Source organism: Leopardus geoffroyi, chromosome C1, assembly GCF_018350155.1.
Source record: "Leopardus geoffroyi isolate Oge1 chromosome C1, O.geoffroyi_Oge1_pat1.0, whole genome shotgun sequence".
Taxonomy (NCBI): Eukaryota; Metazoa; Chordata; class Mammalia; order Carnivora; family Felidae; genus Leopardus; species Leopardus geoffroyi.
The window spans coordinates 111006184-111025939 of record NC_059328.1 but is presented as its reverse complement, the minus strand read 5'-3'; the positions used below and the strand labels follow the sequence as shown (position 1 = coordinate 111025939).

Here is a 19756-nt window from a genome sequence, read left to right as displayed (position 1 = left end):
CGCTGCAGCCCGGCTCAGCCGCCCCGCCCCCTCGTCTCCTCCCCTCTCCTCCCCTCCCCTCCCGGGCGCCCGTCCCGCCATTACCTGGGTGCTGCGCCGAGGGGCCGCCGCGCCGCCTCGAGCTCGCTCCTGTGCGCTCTCTGCTTTTGGGGCCGACGTCCTCAGGCTCTGGACCCGCCGCCACCGCCGGGGCGCTAGCACTCTGCCCCCCACCCCTCAGCCCAGCGCCGCTGCTTCCGCCGCCGTAACGAGCCTCTCATCTATTGGCTGGGGTAGACCCCGCCTCCCTCTGGGGAAGCCAGTCACCGCCCAGTATGAGCCGGAGAGCGGACGAGCCTGCCCCTCGGAGCCGCGGGGTCCTGTGGGAAATGTAGTCTCCGGTACCAGGAGGGCGGGCCTGGGCGGGACCTCCGGGCGACCCGGTCCGTGTAACACACCCCTTTGCTGCCTAGAGTGGATTCTGCCTTTTCTCTTTGCTTAGTTAAAAGGTAGTGAATCCCACCCCTTTGCCTCAGCTGATGGCACTAGGTTGCATTTTCCCCATGGAGGTGCGGCACGGGAAAAGGGTAATGCAGGCCGACTGCAGCGGGCCGAAGAGGCCGCAGGCAGGGCCGAGGGTTTTCCTGACTGTGCTCACTTCCCCGCGCGGTGTGTGGGACTTGATGTCACCACCGAAGGCCAACCACGGCTAGCAAAGCCTAAGCACCGTGGGAGAATCGGGTGCGCTGAACTGGAGCTATTCTGTGGGGTTTGCGCCGAGCGCGCCGCCTCAGGCACTGCGCACCGGGCTGGGCCGCCCCAGAGCGGTACACCCTCGGGTTGAATCAGGCCGGCTGGAGGGGGGATCCTGACGCAAGGCTCGGGCACTGTGCACTTGCTCAGTTTTTTCCAGATTACAAAGAAGCCAAAGGGGATGGTGTTGCTTTGTTGTTTTGTTTGGGGTGGAAGATTGGAGTTTGTACACCTGTAGAAGTCTTAGCGAAAACTGGGGAAGCAAAATTTGGATCTGTATTATGTTCCCCTCCTCCTTTCCCAGATGGTAATTTAGGCCTGGACTTTTGTGACAAGTTAGAAATAAGAGGGGCTTAAATCTCTCCTTTCTATCGTGCACAGTTCTGTAAGATAACTGATTGGTAGGACGATAGTAGCTCAAGGCAACAAAGATGAGTCTCAAGTACCCCTCTCCTTCCTCAAGCCATTTTCTCACTTTCTTCCCTTCTCAGATTTCTTCTGAAAGTAACTGATGTGATATACTTTAGTCTGCTCTCTCCTTAGGCAGTCTCTACCCCTTGTTGGATTCTGCTCCTGCCAGTCTTCTCAAACTGCTCCCCAAAAGTTGCCAGTAACCTACTTCACCCAGTGGTCCTTGCTTAGTTCTCATCTCCTCTACCTTGCTGACAGTAATTCCTCCTTAAAGTGTTCTTCCCTTGGCCTCTATAACCACGCTTTCTCCTTGTTCTACTCCTATCCTTATCAAACTCCATGGTACCTCTTCTTTCTCACAAATACAGCCTTCTCCAAGGCTCCAACCGTCTTCTGATTTATACTATCTTCTTCCTAACTGGTTTAATGCACTCTCACACTTTCAAATATCATTCCTGAAAATGACTCAAGGTCTTATCTACACAATGTGACTTCTCTCATAGTTGTACACTTACAGGTCCACAAATATGTCTTACAACCCCCTGAAAAGTAACCGATAGAACACCTTTATTGATTTGTCTCATGTATGTACTCCTGATTTCTGGGTTTGATGAATGGCATCACCATCCTCTCTGCCTGTGGTTTTATTGTTGTTATTTTCCACTTTTGCATCTCCTAACATCACCATATGTACCTCTATACCCCTTTTCCAATGGTTACCACAGCCTTGGCTCAAGCTTTCACTATTTCTTGTCTGGATTAGATCAGTGCTGTAATGAGTGCCCCCATGTGAATCTCATCCTGCCCCCAATCTATCCTCCACAGTTATTTTTCTAAAACATTAATCTGAGTCCATTCTTCCCATCCTTGACATTCAGTAACTTCAGAATAAATCTCTAAATCCAGTATTCAAGGTCTTAATAATTTAATCCCTCCTACCCAAACATAGGATACTCTCTCAACAGTAGTTTCCACCAAATTTCCATACAGTTTGACTTCCAGAGTTTTGCTCAAGGCTGACATGCCTTCTATAAAGGCCTCAACCTTCAGTGATCATCCGGTAGAGTCCTGCTGATTCTACGCTACCTAACTGGAAAGAAAAGGATTTATTATCTACTACAAGCCTTCCCCGAATTCCTCTCCTCCCTTCTCCTCCACAGGATACTTCCTGGAACTTCTTCAGTACCTCTAATATAGCACTGTCTACTCTGTATTTCTCCTGGAGTAGGCAAAGAAACCACTGATCTTTATATCTCCAATAAACAGGAAGAATTCAATAAATGTTTACTGAGTCTAGTCACAAACAAGTCAGAGTACATGAGTGAAATCTGAGTTTTCTTTAGTTACTAGGGATAGTCTCTGCTGCTGTATTCATGCATATCTCCAATCCTTCATATCATGTACACTTGAAGGAAAATCCATGGTTGTGTTCCTAGGTTTTAGAATCCCCATCTACTGGGCTTGGTGTGCTGAAGACAACCTCCTGATGCCCTGGCTGGGATGAATCTTCCATATATCTCAGGTATTCAAGCCCCCTGTCAGTTTCAGGGACTCATTACTCTCTTGGATTCTTGAAAATGATGTTGCCCATACAAGAGAGTTTTGATGGATTGAGCAAAGACACCAACACGTATGCATCTACTAGGTGGTTATCTAAAGAAAGGGAAGTAACTACTCCCCTTTGCCAACAAAGGGCACAGGTTCTCAATGCAAGTGTCCTGTGGTGGTCAGTCAAGTGTCAGCAGGTGGTCTATACGTGTTTGTGAAGTAAACAATGCCTTTGACACTGGACCCCAATGGTTCTCAGTCTGTAAGAGCCTCAGTGGTCCAATGATACTCTTTGCAGTTCCTCTAAGTCCAGAAACTCCCATTGGCCCAGCTCTTCATACAGAGAAACCTAGTCCCTTCTGGTTTGCTCATCTGTAAAGGGAGAATACCGTTACCTATCTCTATCTTTTTGTATAGATTAAATGAACTATAGATATAAAGGATGTGATGTTTTTGAACTTTCTTATATCCATTGTCTTTATGACCTTCATCTGTTTATTACTGAGGCCAGACTCAACATCTGTCTCCTCCTGGCACCACATTCTGTACCACTGTCCCTACCCCAAATGCATGTATGCTAGGTGTGGTGGGCAGACACTAGAATGACCTCTCATGAACCTCCTCCTGGTGTTTATTCCCTTGTATAATTCCTTTCCCTTGAGTATGAGGAGGACCCGTGATTTGTTGTAACCAATAGAATATGACAAAGGTGACGAAATGCCACTCCATGACATGTCATATTCTATGAGACTGTCGTGCTGCCACACCTGATCTAGAGGCTCCTACCTGGGCTGATGAAACAGCCAAGCGACATGGCAAGGGACTGTAGGTGGCTTGTAGGAATTGTAAGCAACCTCTAGGATTTGAGGGTGGCCTCCAGAAAACACTTGCAAGGGCTTAGACCTTCAATCCTACACACCAAGGGAATTAATTCTGCCAACAACCTGGGTGAGCTTTGAAGCTGATTCTTACTTAGTCAAGCTTCTGGATGAGAACTTAGTCCAGTTGATACTTGTAATTGTAGACTTTGAAACTATAAGCAGAGAATGAAGCTAAGATACACCTGGGCTCCTGACCCACAGAAATTGAGATAATACATGTGTTGTTTTAAGCTGCTGAGTTTGTGGTGATTTGTTATTCAGCAATAGCTAACTAATACACTCAGAGTAGAGTGGCGTCTGATCCTAGGGCATCTATTCTATAGGCTGTCCTGAAGGAATATACTGTCCAAACTAGAAGGAATGTAATTGACCAAACTTCTCAATTCTCCAGAATTTGAAAGTAGAATTTGAAATATATAGAAGAAGAGAAGGAACAGAAGCTGAAAAGCTTGAGCATTAATGAAAACCATAAGAAAACTGAGCCAGAAACAGGCTGCAGCCATAGACAGAAAAGAGCAGCATAGAGTTCCCAAGGACAACTGGAAGTCGGGAGAAACCATAGAAGCAGAAACAGATAAGGACCAATTCATTAGGCAGTGGGTGGGAGATGGACAATTACCTCTTAGAAAGCCAGAGCAACCAGAGCTCCTGGGTGGCTCAGTTGGTTAAGCGTCTGACTCTTGATTTCAGCTCAGGTCGTGATCTGATGATCATTGAGTTCAAGCCCCAGCACTGGGCTCTGTGCTGACAGGATAGAGCCTGCTTGGGATTCTCTGTGTCCTTCTCTCTCTGCCCCTCCCTGCGGTATCTTTCTCTCTCTCTCTCTCTCTCTCTCTCTCTCTCTCTCTCTCTCTCAAAAATAAATAAATAAACATTAAAGAAGAAAAAGAAAGCCAGAGCAGCCAGAGCAACCAGCTGACTCAGTCTCTAGAACTGACCCAGAGGAGGTTTGTGTGTCTTCAACTACAGCATCTGCATATACAGATGAGCCAGAGTGAACCCATCTTCTTTACAGCCATGCCCAACCTGTTGATAAGTTCACATTAACTTGAGTGAGTCTCACTGTAGCAGCCAAACCCTGTCAAGGTGAGGTGTGAACCTGAAGGCAGGCAGTTGAGAGGTGATACAGTGGCCATGCCATCTACAAAGATCCCAGTTGCTGTCTCCTGCTCTGCCAAATTTCATGATCCAAGTTGGCAGCACCAGCTCTAGCCATCTATTACTCTGGTTCCACCCCAGCTGGTCTAGTGCTAAGTGGACTGCAATTCAGTCGAGACACTAACCACCCATTAGTGTAGGCCTCCCCAGGTTGGGGGCAGGGTCCTCCCCAGGCTGCCCTCACTTATTGCCCCCAGCAATAAATTTCAGGGGGTCCCCAGGCCACTCGTACCTCTGACTAATTGGCTACAAATTTGGGGGGTTCCCACAAATTTGTTTAAAAACTCACCAGAATGACTCATGAAACTCAGGAAAGCACTATAGTTACAGTTTTATTGTCAAGGACACACATACGGTGAGATCTGAGAGGAAGTGCAGATCTTGGATGCCCTCTTCTCACAGAATTGGGGTGCATCACCCTCCCAGCACATCAGTGTGTTCATCAGCCAGGGAACTTCTCTGAACTTCAATGTCTAGAATCTATAGTCGTATTTCACTATGTAAGCATGAGCAATGAAATCATTGGCCAGATGACTGAACTCAATCTCCAGCCCCTTTTCCAACACCAGAGCTGAAAGTCCCAGCCCTCTGCCCCCATCCTAGAGCTATCTAAAGGCCCACCAGGAATCATCTCATTAACATAACAAAGTGACCCTCCTCATCCAGGAGATCCCAAGCTTTTTTGAAGCTTGATGCCAGGAACCCAGCACAAAGACCAGACAAATTATTTATTGTACCACACCATCACATCTGTATTTTAGCCAGGAGTAAGGAGCAAAAAAGGCCCCATCTTTACTGGAAGCTGCACAGGACTATTCCACTAATATCTCAGTGGCTGGAACACAGACACTGTGTTGCAAAAGAGTCTGGGGGCTGCAGGTGTTTTCCTTGACAGAAATGTGTCTAGCTAAAAATTGAAGACACTATTTTTAGGAAGGAAGGGAAGATTGGTCAGTCAGTAGACAACTAGTGGTATTTCACAGAACTCATGCAAAGGGTAGAGAGAAACACAAAAGGCAGAAAGAATGTTTTTTTCATTTCAGCCTCTGTGGGAGGTTGAGATGTCAAAGAACCACTAACACAGCTGTGAATAGTTTCCATAGTAACAAATGCCAATGTCATGGCCCCCCAACCCTGAGATCTCGCAGTGGCTGCCAGGAGCAGAGCTGTTAGTGTGCCCACATTAGAGGCTAGGTTACTGTCTGTGGTGTTACAAAGGACAAGAGAGATCACCCTGGCAGCCAGAGGAGAAGACAATGGCACATGTCCATTGGACATGTGGACAGACAGGAAGAATGGCCTATGGAGCAGACAGGAAGAATGGGCCACTCATTCCACCAATAGACTAAGTGACAGGCACTCCACAGAGGCTAGTTACACAGAGCCCAATGAAACACTTCCATCACCACCCTCAGAGAACATTATATAAATACAATAAAACTTCCCTGCAGAAGGCTAGGGGCAGAGTCACAGAACAAATAAGTGGTGACCATTATTATGACAATATCTTTACTCCCAGGCCTGTGTGACCATAGAAATTCCAGTGAAGAACCATCGTTCAAACACTTTTTATAGAAGAATGTGCCTGAACACTGCCAGTGAGCAACTGGTGTTTTGGCTAATCCATAGTCCTTCCTCTTAGGAAAAACTCATCTCCACAACCCCACATATGGTGATGACAATCACATGGTCCTGTCCCCTGACCACCAGGATTGGTATGGGCCCTGCTGGAAGAGTGAATTCTCTCTCATGAACTGGAGACTTATGTGGAGACATGGCAGACATTGAATGAGAATGGAGCCCAGTCATCTCATGGCACCCTTCAAGGTTCTGGTACACAGGATGCCAGAGATGTCTGGGCTCCCACCCTTTCTGGAGTCTGCTCTTTGGGCTCTTCTTTGGGTGCTGTGTGCCTTTGAGTATGTATCTGAATTAGTTTTCTGTGGCTGTTATAAAAAATTACCACAAACAGAAAGAACCCACATTTATTGCCTTACTGTTTCTCAGCTCATTCGTCCAATGTAAATCTCACCTGGTGTCAGGCAGGCTGTTTTCTGGAGGCTTTCCTTGCTCATGTGCCTTGTTGGCAGAATTCAGATCCCTGCGTTGGTAGGACCAAGGTCTTCTTTTCCTGCTGCTGTCAGCTGAGGGCTCACATTTCTTGGATCTGGGATCTTTCTTCATCTTTAAAGCCAGCAATACAAGGGTCCCGCTCATGTTTTGAATCTCTTCTTCTTCTTCCATTTCATCTCTCTGAGCAAGCCGGGAGAAGCTCTCTGCTTTTAGAGACTCATGTGATTAAACTGTACCCACCAGAATAATGCAGGATAATCTCCCCATCTCAGGATTTATACCTTTAATTACATCTGCAAATCCCCTTTTGCCATGTAAGGTTCTAGGGATCGGAGGGTGGGCATCTTTGGTAGGCCATTATTCTACATACCACGCTACATGTCTAATTAAGTCCTGGGGTTTAGGGATCTGATTTCTACCCTGACTCTGCTTCTAGTCAGCTGTCCAACACCAAACAAGACATTTCCTATCTTTATGCTCTCAGGCCACACCAGGAGTTCATGTTCTGGTAAGCCATGTTGGCGGACCTGCCATACAGGCTGACACAGGGCAGATGGAACAGGTTGGCTCCCTGGAGGAATCAGGGTAGATTGAGTATGAGGGTAAAAGCAGAGTTGCTCCCGAGGAGCCATGGGGGCAACTGGAAAAGCCAGAGAGGAGCAGAAGCATTGGAGCTGGGACATCTCCATGGAGGAAGGAAGAAGCTGGGGTACACCAAAAACCATAAAATACCTAGGAATAAATCCAACCAAAGTGGTGAAAAATCTATACACTGAAAATTATAGAAAGCTTATGAAAGAAATTGAAGAAGACACACACAAAAAAAGGAAAAATATTCCATGCTCATGGATAGGAAGAACAAAGATTGTAAAAATGTCAACACTACCCAAAGCAATCTACATATTCAATGCAATCCCTGTCAAAATAACACCAGCATTCTTCACAGAGCTAGAACAAATAATCCTACAATTTGTATAGAAGCAAAAAAGACCCCGAATAGCCAAAGCAATCTTGAAAAAGAAAACCAAAGCAGGAGGCATCACAATCCCGGACTTCAAGCTGTATTACAAATCTGTAATCATCAAGACAGTATGGTACTGGCACAAAAACAGACACTCAGACCAATGGAACAGAATAGAGAACCCAGAAATGGACCCACAAATATATGGCCAACTAATTTTTGACAAAGCAGGAGATAATATTGAATGAAATAAACACAGTCTCTTCAGCAAGTGGTGCTGGGAAAACTGGATAGTGACATGCAGAAAAATGAACCTGCTCCACTTTCTTACACCATACACAAAAATAAACTCAAAATGTATGAAAGACCTAAATGTAAGACAGGAAGCCATCAAAATCCTCGAGGAGATAGCAGGCAAAAACCTCTTTGACCTAGGCCGCAGCAACTTCTTACTGAACATGTCTCTGGAGGCAAGGGAAACAAAAGCAAAAATGAACTATTTAGACCTCATCAAAATGAAAAGCTTCTGCATAGAGAAGAAAACAATCAGCAAAAGTAAAAAGCAACCGACGGAATGGGAGAAGATATTTGCAAACGACATATCAGATAAAGGGTTAGTATCCAAAATCTATAAAGAAGTTATCAAACTCAACACCCAAAAAACAAATAATCTAGTGAAGAAATGGGCAAAAGACATGAATAGACACTTCTCCAAGAAGACATCCTGATGGCTGACAGACACATGAAAAAATGCTCAACATCACTCATCATCAGGGAAATACAAATCAAAAGCACAATGAGATACCACCTCACGCCTGTCAGAATGGCTAACATTAACAACTCAGGCAACAACAGATGTTGGCGAGGATACAGAGAAAGTGGATCTCTTTTGCACTGTTGGTGGGAATGCAAACTGGGGTAGCCACTCTGGACAACAGTATGGAGGTTCCTCAAAAAATTAAAAATAGAACTACCCTATGACCCAGCAATTGCACTACTAGGTATTTATCTAAAGGATACAGGTGTGTTGTTTCGAATGGACACATGCACCCCAATGCTTAGAGCAGTACTATCAACAATAGCCAAAGTATGGAAAGAGCCCAAAGGTCCATCGATGGATGAATGGATAAAGAAGATGTGGTACATATAGACAATGGAGTATTACTCGGCAATCAAAAAGAATGAAATCTTGCCATTTGCAACTATGTGGATGGAACTGGAGGGTATTATGCTAAGCAAAATTAGTCAGAGAAAGACAAATATCATATGACTTCACTCATAATGAGAACTTTAAGATACAAAAAAGATGAACATAAGGGAAGGGAAGCAAAAATAATATAAAAACAGGGAGAGGGAAGAAACATAAGAGACTCTTAAATATAGAGAACAAAAAGAGGGTTACTGGAGGGGTTGTGGGAGGGGGGATGGGCTAAATGGGGAAGAGGCATTAAGGAATCTACTCCTGAAATCATTGTTGCACCATATGCTCACTCACTTGGATGTAAATTAAAGAATAAATTAAATTTTAAAAAAGTAAGCTATAAAACGACTTTAGTTTGATATCTATTGGCAATGATAACCCAATAAATTTTTTAAAAACCAAATTCACAAATACATATAGGAACATACCTTAGAGACATTGTGGGTTTGGTCCCAGACCACTTCAATAAAGTGAGCATCTCAATAAAAAAAAAAAAAAAAAAAAAAGATGCTAGGCTACTATGCTGAGTGCCAGTACAATGTTAGATGTTAGTGGGAAGTCAAGCAGTATCAGGGCATAGCCATCCTGACAGGCTGCAGAATCAGATCTCATACCTACTCCCTCTCCCTAAGGCCTCTTGTGGACTCCATGGGCCTTTTTTTCAGATGCTCAGTCTGGACCCTTTTGACTCTTGGTGGCCTCAGACCCTCTGAAAAGTTGGCATATGATTCCATTCCTGGATACATTCCCTACCGCCTCTTTCACCTCCCACACAGAAGTCATGGGCCATATAAAAAAGTCCAGTGGGCACTCTCTCCAGGTGCGGAGACTTGCTCCAGGCCCGCCTCCTGCCCCTTCTACAAAGCTTTGTTTGGCAAATCCCCTGGAGTCCCCACTGCTTAACTACTTCCACTGATAATACCTTTGATCAGCTAAGCCAGTTGGAGTCCAGCCCCTTCAGGAAGGAGGTGATCCACAAAATCTACTGGGCCACTGCAGCCTCTCTTGGATCTGGAATAGGGAAAAGCACAGGTGGCTTGCCAGACCTGTCTGGGCCCTTTTTTTCCTTCCTGATCCACACATCTCGAAATCACCTGGCTTTCTCTCACACTAAATTGAGCCATCTAGCTCAAAGACCTCTGTTCTAGAGCCTCTTTTTCCAGCAAGCTGGCCTTGAGAAAAACTATCTGCTTTGGGAAAAGGAACTCTTCACCATAGAGGTCACCTTTGGAGGCCTGACTCTCTGGAGTCTAGCATCCTTGTGAAGAGTCCTCAGATGGCTCTAGAGCTGGCAGTCCTGCTTTTCAGCATTTGAGTATACTTCCCTATTTGCTTTTAATCATTTAAAGTTGAAAATTTTAATTCCACCATAGATAATATATAGTGTTATATTGGTTTCAGGTATGCAGTATAGTGATTCAACCAGTCCATACATTACTCAGAGCTTTTCAAGATAAGTGTATTCTTGATCTCCTTCACTTATTTCACCCATCCCCCTACCCACCTCCCCTCTGATAACCATCAGTTTGTTCTCTACAGTAAGAGTCTGTGTTGGTTTGTCTCTCTTTTTGTTCCTTTGTTCATTTGTTTTGTTTCTTAAAATTCCATATATGAGTGAAATCATATGGTATTTGTCTTTCTCTTGACTGGTTTGTTTCGCTTAGCATTATACTCTCTAGATCCATCCATGTTGTTGCAAATGGCAAGATTTCCTTCTTTTTTATGGCTGAATTATACTACACTGCATATATATACTATATCTTCTTTATCCATTCATCTATTGGTGGGCACTTAGGTTGCTCCCATAATTTGGCTATCGTAAACAATGCTGCAATAAATACAGGGATCCATGTATCCCTTTGAATTAGTGTTTTTGTATTCTTTGAGTGCATACCCAGTAGTATGATTACTGGGTCACCGGGTAGTTCTTTTTTTTTTATTTTTTGAGAAACCTCTATAATATCTTCCATAGTGGCTGCATCAGTTTACATTCCCATCAACAATGCACGAGGGTTCTATTTCTCCACATCCTCACCAACACTTGTGTTTCTTGTGTTGTTGATTTTAGCTATTCTGACAGGTGTGAGGTGAAATCTCATTGTAGTTTTGATTTGCATTTCCCTGATGATGAGTGATGTTGAGTATTTTTTCATGTGTCAGTTGGCCATCTGGATGTTTTCTTTGGGGAAATGTCTCTTCATGTCTCCCACCTATTTTTTAATCGGATTCTTTGTTTTATGGGTGTTGGGTTGTATAACTTTAAAATATATTTGGGATACTATTTGCTGTGCAGGAACTTTTTATTTTGATGTAGTCCCAATAGTTTGTTTTGCTTTTGTTTCCCTTCCTCCAGAAGACATATCTAGGGAGAAGTTGCTATGGCCCATGTCAAAGAGGTTACTGCTTGTGTTCTCCTCTAGGATTTTTGTGGTTTCAGGTCTCACATTTGGCCCTTAATCCATTTTGAGTTTACTCTTGTGTATGGTGTAAGAAAGTGGTCCAGTTTCATTCTTCTGCATGTTGCTGTCCAGTTTTCTCAACACTATTTGTCAAAGACACTGCCTTTTCCCCCACTGCATATTCTTTCTTGCTGTGTTGAAAATTAATTGGCCACATAACTGTAGGTTTATTTCTGAGCTTTCTATTATTATGTTCCATTGTTCTATGCATCTATTTTTTTGTGCCAATACTATTTTGTTTTAACTACTATCGTTTTGTCTGGAAGTCTGAAATTTTATCATGACATTTTAATCTATGTCAATAAGAGCATTTTTGTGGATATAAACAGCTAATTCAGGCATTGGTCAGCTGTTCTGTTTACCCTTCTTGACTTAGTCTCTCCTTTCTTCACTGTTCCTTCATTATCCCTGATGCTCTTCTGATTCCTCTTTTTCCCACAGCTCTGACAATGTCCCAGGCCCTCCCATCTACTATGCCCTTACTCCACCACCCCTCCCCCAAAAGCTGAGCACGGACCTGACAGACAAGTCTTCTGTGCAAGAAGAATTATCAGAATAATCACGAGCGAGAAGATGTCCCACGTTGGCAAGAAAGAAATGGAAATTACTTCAGTTTTGTTCTTGGCCAGATTGGAGTTGCCACCCGAGGTAGTGTGGCACCAAGGGGATCACAGAGGGAGAGGCAGAGAAGACCTCTGGACACCAGAAGTCACAGCTCCCAAGGGTCTCCTGGATAGAGAAGCTGAAGTAAAAGGAAATAGAAAATTCCAGAGGGGTCAGAGAGACATTTAAAAATATTTCCAAGTGTTGATATTAAATTTTTTTCTTATTTTATGAATTCTGTGCAGTTAAACAGTTCTAACACAGGTATTCCTGTCTGATCCCAAATAAAAGTGACAATACTGGACTTGTCATCTTGTTCCACTATTGCAACCACTTTACCACTACAGCCTTGAATAGCTGAGATGCCTGTAAAGTCAGCACAAATGGGACTAGGAATCTGCCTCTTTCAGGTATCTTTGTACAGTGAAGGAAAGTCAAATGGGCCTATATCCTGGAAAGCTAGAGAACCAGAGAACAACAACAACCAAGTTAGTGAATGTAGCAAGGTCATAGAATATATGGTCAATATATAAACATCAATTCTGTGTCTATATAATAGTGATGAACTTTAAGAAAATGAAATTTAGAAATAATACCATTTATGATAGCAACAAAAATAAAATACTTATGGGTAAACTTAACGAAATACGTATTTACAAAACACTGCATATAAAAAATCTCCAAAGATTGCTGATAGAAACTGAAAAATGAAATAGGTGGAGATACATGCCATGAGTTTGGATTAGTAGACTAAATGTTAAAGGGACAATTTTGCCCACATCAATCTATGGATTCAACATAATCCCAATCAAAATCCCAGCAAGCTCTTGCAGAAATTGACAAGCTGGTTCTAAAGTGTACAAAGAGATACATATGTTTGTATACACATGTAATGGATATACACATTTTAGAATCAGGAGATGCAAAGGACCTAAAACAATCTTTTTTTTTTTTAAATATGCATTTTTGAGAGAGAGAGGGAGAAAGAGCATGCACATGCACGTGTGCAAGCTGGGGAGGGGCAGAAAAAGGGGGACAGAGGATCCAAAGCGGGCTTCATGCTGACAGCAGAGAGCCTATGTAGGGCTTATACTTGCAAACCATAAAATCATGACTTGGGCCAAAGTTAGATGCTTAACCAATTGAGCCACACAGGGTGCCCAAGACCTAAAACAATCTTAAAAACAAAGGATAAAGTCAGAAGACCTATACTACCTGATTTCAAGTCTTTCAAGACTTAGTGTAAAGCTATAGTCATCAGGACAACGAAGTATTGCAGTAAGGATAGCTATGTCATCCAATGGAACAGAATAGAAAATGTAGAAACAAATCCCCCTTCTGTACAATAAATTGCATTTCCAAATTGTGCAAAGGTAATTCAATGGGAATATAATTATCTTTTCAATAACTGTTGTGAGAGCAGTTGCATATTTGAATGGAAAGAAGAAGAATGCTCACTTTTACCTGAAAGTACATATAAGAATTAACTCATGCTGAACTTATAAAAAAGCCCCTTAAATGTGTTCAAAGAAATAAAAATGAAATAAAACTATTATTCCAATGTCTTAGTTGTTATATAAATATTAATGAAAATGCCTCAGTGTCATATTTAATGGCATATTGTGTGTCAAAGAAGAAGACATTTAAGAAATACTCACCTAGGGGCGCCTGGGTGGTGCAGTCGGTTAAGCGTCCGACTTCAGCCAGGTCACGATCTCACGGTCCGTGAGTTCGAGCCCCACGTCGGGCTCTGGGCTGATGGCTCAGAGCCTGGAGCCTGTTTCCGATTCTGTGTCTCCCTCTCTCTCTGCCCCTCCCCCGTTCATGCTGTGTCTCTCTCTGTCCCAAAAATAAATAAACGTTGAAAAAAAAAAATAAAAAAAAAAAGAAATACTCACCTATCATGCATGGATATAGAATATGTCCTAGTTTTTAATTACAGTGTAGTTGACATATAGTATATTAGTTTCAGGCATACAATATAGTGATGCTATAATTATGTATACTACAAAATGGTCACCACAATATAGTTACCATCTGTCATCATACAAAGTTATTACAATATTATTGACTATATTCCCTATGCCATACTTTTCATCTTTGAGATTTATTTATTTTTGTAACTAGAAGTTTGTACCCTTTACCTACTTCACCTATACACCTATTGCCCATTTGGCAACCATCAGTTTGTTTTCTGTATTTATGAATCTCTTTTCTGTTTTGGTGGTGGTGGCGGTGGTGGTTTTGTTTTTTGGTTTCCACATACAGGTGAAATAATCTGATATTTGTGTTTTACAGTCTTATTTGTTTCACTTAGCATAATACCTTCTAGGTCCATCCAGGTTGTCATGAATGACAAGATTTCATTCATTTTTATGGCTGAGTAATATTCCATTGTGTATATACACCATATCTTCTTTATCTATTCATCTGTTGATGGGCACATACGTTGCTTCCATATATTGACTCTTATAAATAATGCTGCAATGAACATAGGGTTGCAAGTATCTTTTTGAGTTAGTGTTTTCATTTTCTTCTGATAAATACCCAGAAGTAGAATTTCTGGGTCATATGATATTCTATTTTTAATTTTTTATTAAAAATTTTTAATGTTTATTTATTTTTGAGAGACAGAGCATGAGCTGGAGAGGGGAAGAGAGAGAGGGAGATACAGAATCCAAAGCAGGCTCTAGGCTCTGAGCTGTCATTACAGAGCCCAACGTGGGGCTTGAACTCGCAAACCATGAGATCATGAGCTGAAGTCAGACCCTCAACTGACTGAGCCACCCAGGTGCCCCTATTTTTAATATTTTAAAAGTTTATTTATTTATTTTGAGACAGAGAGAGAGCACGGGAGGGGCAGAGAGAGAGAGGGAGAATCTCAAGCACTGCCAGCACAGAGCCTGACGCAGGGCTGGAACTTACAAACCACGAGATCGTGACCTGAGCCAAAATCAAAAGTTGGATGCCTAACCGACTGAGCAACCCAGGCGCCCCTGTTTTTAATTTTTTGAGGGACCTCCATACTGTTTTTCTTAGTGGCTGAAGCAAATTACATTTCCACCAACAGTGCATGAGGGTTCCCCTTTCTCCACATCCTCACCAACACTCATTGTTTCTTGTGTTGTTGATTTTAGCCATCCTGACAGATGTGAGGTGATATCTTATTGTGGTTTTGATTTGTATTTCCCTGATGAAAGTGATGTTGAACATCTTTTCATGGGTTTGTTGGCCATCTGGATGTCTTCTTTGTAAAAATGTCTATTTATGTCTTCCGACTATTTTTTAATTGGATTATTCGCTTTTTGAGTGTTGAGTTTTGTTTTTAAGTAAACTCTACATCCAATGTGGAGCTCAAACTCAATACCCCCATGATCAAGAGTCACATCAGCTACAGACTGAGACAGCCAGGTGCTCCTGGGTGTTGAGTTTTATAAGTTCTTTATATATTTTGGACACTAATCCTTTATTGGGTATGTCATTTGCAAATACCTTCTCCCATTCTGTAGGCTGCCTTTTAGTTTTGTTGATTGTTTCCTTCACTGTGCAGAAGATTTATTTTTTTATTAAAAATTTTTAAAAGTTTATTTACTTTGAAAGAGAGAGAAAGCAAATGAACTGGGGAGGAGCAGAGAGAGGCAGAGAGGGAGAGAATCCCAAGCAGGCTCCATACTGCAAGCACAGAACCCTATGTAGGGCTTGAACCCTTGAACCATGAGATCATGACCTGAGTTGAAATCAGAAGTTGGAGGCCCAAGCCACCCAGGAGATTTTTATTTTGATGTAGTCCCAATAGTTTATTTTTGCTTTTGTTTCCTTTCCCTCAGGAGACATATCTAGGAAGAAATTGCCAAAGCCCATGTCAAAGAGGTTACTGTCTGTGTTCTTTTCTAGAATTTTTATGTTTTTAGGTCTCACATTAAGGTCTTTCATCCATTTTGAGGTTGCTTTTGTGTATGGTGTAAGAAAGTGGTCCAGTTTCATTCTTCTGCATGTTGTGGTCCAGTTTTCCCAACATCATTTGTTGAAGAGACAGTCTTTTTCCAATTGGATACTCTTTCCTGCTTTGTCAAAGATTAATTGACCATGTATTGTGGGTTCATTTCTGGCTTTCTATTCTATTCTATTGATCTATGTGTCTATTTTTGTGCCAGTACCATACTGTTTTGATTACTACAGTTTTGTAATATAACTTGAAGTCTGGAATTGTGATGACTCTGGCTTTCCTTTTCTTTTTCAAGATTGCTTTGGTATGCAGGGTCTTTTGTGGTACCATATACATCTTAGGATTGTTTATTCTAGCTTTGTGAAAAATACTCATGTTATTTTGATAGGGATTACACTGAATGTGTAGATGGCTTTGGGTAGTGTAGACATTTTAACAGTATGTTCTTCCAACCCATGAGTATGGAATGTCTTTCCATTTCATTGTGTCATCTTCAATTTCTTTCATGAGTGTTTTATAGTTTTCAGGGTACAGGTCTTTCACATCTTTGGTTAGGTTTATTCCTAGGTGTCTTATGTTCTTGGTGCAATTATAAATGGGATTGATCCTTAATTTCTCTTTCTGCTGCTTCATTATTGATTTATAGAAATGCAACAGATTTCTGTATGTTGATTTTGTATCTTATGACTTTACTGAATTCATTTATCAATTCTATCAGTTTTTTGGTAGAGATTTTCAGGTTTTCTATGTATAGCATCATGTCACCTGCAAATAGTGAAAGTTTCACACTTCCTTGCCATTTTGGATGCCTTTGATTTTTTTAAATGATTTATTATTTCTTAAGTTATTTTTATTTTTTAAAAAAATTTTAAATGTTTATTTATTTTGTACAGAGAGAGAGAGAGAGAGAGAGAGAGAGAGAGAGAGTAGGTGGGGGAGGGGCACAGAGAGTGGGAGACACAGAATCTGAAGCAGGCTCCAGACTTCAAGCTGTCAGCACAGAGCCTGATGCAGGGATTGAACTCACAAATCATGAGATCATGACCTGAGCCGAAAACAGATGTTCAATCAAGTGAGCCACCCAGGCACCCTTAAGTTATTGGGTTTTTTTTTCATTCATTTATTTATTTATTTATTAGGTTTTGGGTTTTTTTACACACAAGAAATAATTCCTTCTAACCACCCACTACTGTGACTCAACTTGTCTATTACATTAGAAATACTGTATTAGTAGAAAGAAAGGGAGAAATTCATTTGGACAATTAGCTAACAATCATTATACTAATCCATTTCCACAAACCTTTATAATACATCTTAAGATATCCCCCACAGAAGTACACCAGAAATTTGGGCTACAAAACAAACATTTATATTGATGCCATATTTTTTACTAATCATCCAGAGTTTTGTTGTTTTTTTTTTTAATTTACATCCAAGTTAGCATGTAGTGCAATAATGATTTCAGGAGTAGATTCCAGTGATTCATCCCTATGTATAACACCCAGTGCTCATCCCAACAAGTGTCGACCTTGATGCCCCTTACCCACTTAGCCCATCCCCCCCCCCACAACCCCTCTGGCAAACTTCAGTTTGTTCTCTGTATTTAAGAGTCTCTTGTGTTTTGTTCCCCTCCTTGTTTTTATATTATTTTTATTTCCCTTCCCTTATGTTCATCTGTTTTGTATTTTAATTTCCACATATGAGTGAAGTCATTGATATTTGTCTTTTTCTAATTTTGCTTAGCATGATATACTTTAGCTCCATCCACTTTGTTGCAAATGGCAAGATTTCATTCTTTTTGCTTTCCAAGTAATATTCCATTGTCTATATATACACCACATCTTCTTTTTTTTTTTTTAATTTATTCATTTTTGAGAGACAGAGTGTGAGCAGGGGAGGGGAAGAGAGAGAAAGGGAGACACAGAATCTGAAGCAGGCTCCAGGCTCTTATCTGTCAGCACAGAGCCCCATGCGGGGCTCGAACCCACAAACTGTGAGATCATGACGTGAGCCTAAGTCGGACACTTAACTGAATGAGCCATCCAGGAGCCCCTATACCACATCTTCTTTATCCTTTCATCAGTTGATGGACATTTGGGCTCTTTCCATACTTTGGCTATTGTTGACAGTGCCGTTATAAATATTGGGGTGCATGTGCCCTTTTGAAACAGCACACCTGTATCCTTTGGATAAATATCTAGTAGTGTAATTGCTGGGTCGTAGGGTTCTACTTATTTTTTAATTAAAAAAAATGTTTCTTTATTTATTTTTGAGAGACAGAGAGACAGATAGCAAGAGGGGGAGGGGCAGAGAGCGATGGAGACACAGAATCTGAAGCAGGATCCAGGCCCTGAGCTGTCAGAACAGAGCCCGTCACAGGTCTCAAATCCATGAGCTGTGAGATCATTACCTGAGCCGAAGTTTACTGATGCTTAACCGACTGAGCCATGTACCCCAGGGTAGTTCTGTTTTTAATTTTTTGAGGAACCTCCATACTGTTTTCCAGAGTGTCTGGCTGCACCAGTTTGCATTCACACCAGCAGTGCAAAAGGGTTCCTCTTTCTCTGCATCCTCGCCAGCATCTGTTGTTGCCTGAATTGTTAATGTTAGCCATTCTGACAGGTGTGAGGTGGTATCACATTGTGGTTTAATTTCTATTTCCCTGTGATAGGTGATGTTGAACATTTTTTCATGTGTCTGTCGGCCCTCTGGATGTCTTCTCTAGTCATGTCTTGCCCATTTCTTCACTGGATTATTTGTTTTTTGGGTGTTGAGTTTGATAACTTCTTTATAGATTTTGGATAGTAACAAAGGTATTTGTCATTTGCAAATATCTTCTCCCATTCTGTCAGTTGCCTTTTAGTTTTGCTGATTGTTTCCTTTGCCGTGCAGAAGCTTTTTATTTTGATGAGGTCCCAATAGTTCATTTTTGCTTTTGTTTCCCTTGCCTCCAGAGACATGTTCAGTAAGAAGTTGCTGCGGCCTAGGTCAAAGAGGTTTTTGCCTGCTTTCTCCTCGAGGATTTTGATGGCTTCCTGTCTTACATTTAGGTCTTTTGTCTATTTTGAGTTTATTTTTGTGTATGGTGTAAGAAAGTGGAGCAGGTTCATTTTTCTGCATGTCACGGTTCAGTTTTCCCAGCACCACTTGCTGAAAGAGACTGTTTTTATTCCATTGGATATTCTTTCTTGCTTTGTCAAAAATTAGTTGGCCATACGTTTGTGGGTCCATTTCTGAGCTCTATTCTGTTCCATTGATCTGAGTGTCTGTTTTTGTGCCAGTACCATACTGTCTTAATGATTACAGCTTTGTAATGCATCTTAAAGTCCAGAATTGTGATGCATCCACCTTCAGTTTTCTTTTTCAGGATTGCTTTTGCTATTCGAGGTCTTTTCTGGTTTCGTACAAATTTTAGGATTGTTTGCTCTAGCTCTGTGAAGAATGCTGGTGTTATTTTTATAGGGATTGCATCAAATATGTAGATTGCTTTGGGTAGCATCAATCTTTAACAATGTTTGTTCTTTCAATCCAGGAGCATGGAATTTTTTTCCATTTTTTTTTTTGTGTCTTCTTCAATTTCTTTCATAAGCTTTCTATAGTTTTCAGTGCATAGATTTTTCACCTTTTGGTTATGTTTATTCCTAGGTATTTTATGGTTTTTGGTGCAATTGTAAATGGGATCAATTCATTGATTTCTTTTTCTGCTGTTTCATTATTGGTGTATAGAAATGCAACCGATATCTGTGCATTAATTTTATATCCTGCGACTTTGCTGAATTCATG

At 41.6% G+C, this 19756-nt stretch overlaps 1 protein-coding gene across 7 annotated transcripts in view; it reads right to left on the bottom strand.

Moving 5' to 3' along the window:
• The window catches only part of SAP130 (Sin3A associated protein 130), an 81972-nt gene extending 81752 nt beyond the window's left edge, over nucleotides 1-220 (bottom strand). For 3 of the 7 annotated variants that reach the window (XM_045479350.1, XM_045479356.1, XM_045479361.1), the window contains exon 1: nucleotides 85-219. The gene's annotated coding sequence lies outside the window, so the exon portion shown is untranslated. Of the gene's footprint in view, nucleotides 1-84 lie in introns of all 7 variants that reach the window. The other 4 variants (XM_045479363.1, XM_045479364.1, XM_045479355.1 and 1 more) reach the window with 3 other exon arrangements.
• Nucleotides 221-19756: the final 19536 nt, after the last annotated feature.